The sequence below is a fragment of the Amblyomma americanum genome, chromosome 6 (assembly GCF_052857255.1).
Source record: "Amblyomma americanum isolate KBUSLIRL-KWMA chromosome 6, ASM5285725v1, whole genome shotgun sequence".
Taxonomy (NCBI): domain Eukaryota; kingdom Metazoa; phylum Arthropoda; class Arachnida; order Ixodida; family Ixodidae; genus Amblyomma; species Amblyomma americanum.
The window spans coordinates 197767989-197772627 of record NC_135502.1 but is presented as its reverse complement, the minus strand read 5'-3'; positions in this window follow the sequence as shown (position 1 = coordinate 197772627).

Genomic DNA, 4639 nt, shown 5'->3' with positions numbered 1-4639 from the left:
TATGGAGCATGCCCAGATAAGCGGCCTTCAAATGCAGTCTCAAGGCCCTCCGCTCAAGAATAGAATTCAGCTTGTAAGCCTGCACATAACCACGTTGAGCTAAACTTCTTCCTTGCGAGGCTGAAAAAATACCGCGACCACGGAGGACTGCTGTACCCATCGGCGCAGCTTTATGGCTTTGTGTTGAAGCTTGAAAACTTCTTCACAGAATCAATTAGCTGGAATGAATTGCATTCCGAAAGTATTCTTGATGCGTTGGAAGTGGTTAGAAGTAGACAGCAGAAAGAAGTTGGTTGCCCCGTTCACGCAGAAGACCTCTCTGTAGAAGTAATAAAGTTTTACTTTACTAGACTGCATTTCTCTATGTGAAAGGAGTTAATTAAAAAAGGCAAGAAAACGCGAACGGGCGAAGCATCTTAAACTGAGCCATTGGTAACGCTGCTCTCAAGTGGTTGAACAAGTTGAGGAAAAAAGAGGAGAAATGAAGAAATGAGCGAGCATATAAATATGCAGTGGTGACAAATCTGCCTCCTTTGTTTCAAACAGCAGTGGCTGCTTGGCTGCCAAAATAAATAAGAAATCACTGTTACTGTTGTGTCTAAATTTCTTGCGGATGTGTGTCTACGTGCCGAATTCCTTCTATCATTTTCCTTCCCCGCTGTTTTCTGTGCATCTCGGCTCCTTGCGAATGAAAATAATTGTTGCTGCCGTCACTATTTTAATTCCGCCTTTGTCTCTGGCATGAATCAAATGCCGCAACACCACATGCTAAGCTGTACAAACAGTGTGCAGTGCATTATAATCTCCAGCAACACTCCCTCATGCAATATCCGTTGTGAACCTTTGAGGAATGAATGAACATGTGGACAGGCCAGAATTAAAGTTCCATTCAAGGTCCGTTCAGCCATTTCGGCGACACCCACGCGAATGTCGCGACAATAATTAAATTCCTCGGCGTGACCACGCCCACTGCGACGCCTGCCGAATGCGCCACTCGTTTTTACCAGTGAACACGCATGCAGCGCCACCACACGCCGCCGCGCCCTGTCGACACCGGTGGGGTCACCACGAGCCGTACCTCTGTGCACACTACCCAATATTCTAGTTTACTACAGACTTGTCCTATTCGAATAGGTGGTGCCCAATCTCATAGAGGAAGTGGCGGAAGCCACGCGAGTCGCACAAGTAGAAAGACTCAGCCAGTACGAAACAGGGCGACAATCCTAGGGCTCCAGCACGACAGAGGACCAAATCCAAAAACCAGCCTAAGCCAAGGTTGCAGAGCCAACTTGCGCGTCTCACCCATGCCAAGAAATATGAGTCCTACCCACAACGAAGAAAGAAGAAAAAACAGGGCCAAGGCCATCGAAAGAGAAATGAATGGACTAGAGCCAAACACTAGCATACACAGACGCAGCCACTGGCAAGTCAGGGCCTGCAGTCGCGGCAGTGATAAACGGCAGTGGCATCCCCTTGATCACGGCATCGGTGAAGACAAGAGATGCAGACGTCGCTGAGGAAGTCGTGATCGCACTAGCCTGCGTCGGCACGAAGGCAAATATAATAACTAGTGACAGCAAAACGGCTATATGGAACCTAGCGAAAGGAAGAGTCTCTGTCGAGGCGAAGAAAATCCTCGAATTAAGAGAGAGCACAAGTAAGATCACAACCAAATGGACCCCAGGCCACGAATCTGTATCTGGAAACGAAGCCGCTCACGCGCTCGCTCGAGATATCTACTACCGGACGAGCGCAGAAAGGCTCGACAACTCAGAGCACGAGGAGACGCTAAACACATACAACGACATCTGCGAATATTACAAGCTCAGCAGGAAAATATTCCCAACACCAGACGAACAGCTAAACAACGGAGAGGCCAAACGCCTTTGAAGGCTGCAGGCTGGAAACTACTCCAACCCCTGATACAGATGAACGATGTGCGCAAAACCAACGTTTATAGATAAAACATTCGACGAGCCACATCCACATACACGGGAGAAACACAAGGAATGGCGCAACACTAACAACTATTTTATTCTTCCTGGTGGTGGGAAGAATAAAATAGTGTTGCGCCAGTCCTTGTGTTTCTTCCGTGTATGTGGCTCGTCGAATGTTTTGCGCACATCGTTCATCTGTATCACCATGCACCAACTAGGCCCAACAGAAGTGTTATTGAAGTACCCCAACCCCGTATGGCTACACCACCTCAAGATCGGTGACAGAGACGACCACGATAAATGTAAACATTGTGGACAGAGAGGCGCACTAGACCACATCATATGGGAATGCCCCTTTTCTGCTGAGGCTATGGCCAACATCCTAGACGTAGAAGCTTGGGAGTCCCTCCTTCAAAGCGCAAACCCTGAAGACCGAAAAGAAGCCATCCGCCTGGCGGCTCAGGCAGGCCGCGAAGAATCAATGTATTCTCGCGCGCTTTTAGTTGCGGAGTCCCGGTCCCCTGCTCGGGCCTGCGAACCTGAGTAGGGGAGTAGGTGAGCCTCCTATATTGGTGGAAACAAGGTTTTCAATCCAAAAATTATGTATCCGCTTGGCGCTCCGCGCGCAGACGACTTCGGCGTAAAAGTAGTGCGCAAAAGCCGTAGTAGCGAAAACCGAAATGCTGTGGAAAAACCTTTTAAAATGCTGAAGCGAAAAATGTTTTTTCAAAAACATCTCGTTTTAAAAGTGCGCCTTTTAAGCACGAAATACTGATTTTGTGGTCTGCAGTGTTTGGCCAATAGGAGAGCAAGTCATCGCTTATTTTGAGAAAACTTTGCACTTACGTGCTTTTCTGCTCGTTCGTTGCGATTTATAGACAGGACATTGAATGGTAGGACATTCTAAATTATCGAACAACGTTTGTTTTTTTCATTATTTTTTGGCCAAAAGTTGTAGTTCTGCAGCCGGTAGCTTTCCGCCCCATGATGCTTAGAGCGCCCATGGTGGTACAGGTCATGGAGTTTCTTACTATTAACCAGAGGGAAAGCTGGCGTCCCGCCTATCGGAGTTTGCGTGGAGCTTCCTCGAGACCACCTGTTTTCCTTCCTCCATGGTGCCGAACAAAACCCGTTCTACGGCGCGTTCGCACAAGCAGACGACAACGGCGGGAGGGAAGGAGGGAGGGATGGGTGGATGGATGGATGAGGCAGAACCCTCTAAATCGGGCGGTGGTTCAAGCCACCTAGCCATGACTTGTGAAATTTTACTATTGCCTTAATTCTAGCCACCAATCAGATAAACTTCGCTTGGCTACTTCTACCCGCTTAATAATAATAATTGGTTTGCGGGGAAAGGAAATGCGCAGTATCTGTCTCATATTCGTTGTACACCTGAACCACGCCTTAAGGGAAGGGATAAAGGGGGGAGCGAAAGAAAGAAGGAAGGAAAGAAAGAAAGAGGTTAAAATCTACTTTTCCGGTCCTTAAACCTCAATGCTTTGAATAAATCTGCCCCGCTGCTTTCCACTGTAGGGTGATAAGCAATTTACAGGAAAGTATCAAGTGTTCAGCCGTTTCCTCCTCCTTTCCGCATGCACGCCCAGCGTGTCTATCTCGTGGTACCTAGCTGACTTTATATGTCTTAGTCCGCAAAACTCCCGTCCTGGCCTCAAACAACAATTAGTGCTTCCCGGGCCTACAATTATCATAGATATTATCTTTGGCAATTTCCTTCTTAAGGATCCTGTATGTTCCCAGTGCCGATTTCGTCTGCATCACTGTTCTCCACAGAGCTCTCTTTGTTTTTTATACCTTTTTCTTCATCGGTAATTGCTGATTTTCCCCCCTACTGCTGTAAAGATATTTACTTGCCAATTTTCTAGTTCGCTTTCTCCATTTCGTGCCAATATTTCTTATACATGTATCTGAAAACTTTCCTAGCCCACTGCTTTTCCCCAATTTTTCTCAATCACGATCCTCAAATGCTATTTTACTGCTAGCTTCTCTGCTCTCGAACGACGCCCATATCACCCTGTACCCCCTGATTTGGTGTACCACCATGTGCTCCCAAAGCTAACCTCCCTACGCCATTTTGTTTAATTTCTAACCTTGCTTGAACATCTGCATGGTCTCATGCACAGCTAGGACCGCATTACCGAAAGTCAGGCTAAGAACCACCACCCCTTTCCAGATCCCTCTTACCACTTCATACGTGTTGTAATTCCACAGTGCCCTATTTTTCATGACATGTACAGCTGCATTCCTACTAGCTTTATTCAATACATATTTTTCATGCTCTGTCAGGTACTCAGCACCGTTATTTATTTACACACCAAGATACTTGTACTCATCTATTACTTCTAGCGTGAACTCCTGTATTCTATGCTCGCCGACCTCATCATTAAATATCATGACTGCAGATTTTTCCTTACTAAACTTGAAACCTAATCGATCTCCCTCTGCACCTATGTCTATCAACTTCTGTAAATCTTCCTTGCTGTCAGCCATTAGCACTATATCATCGGCGTATATTAGACCCGGTGATGACTGTTAAATCCATTCTCCTTGCTTAAAAAAAGAAAGGTTGAAGCCTAGTCCGCTCCTCTGTCTCCAACCCTTGCAAGTACAGCATGAACAACAAAGGAGACAAAGCATTCCTGCGTGAACTCCTGTATTCGCCATCTGTCGGCAGGCAGCGAAAC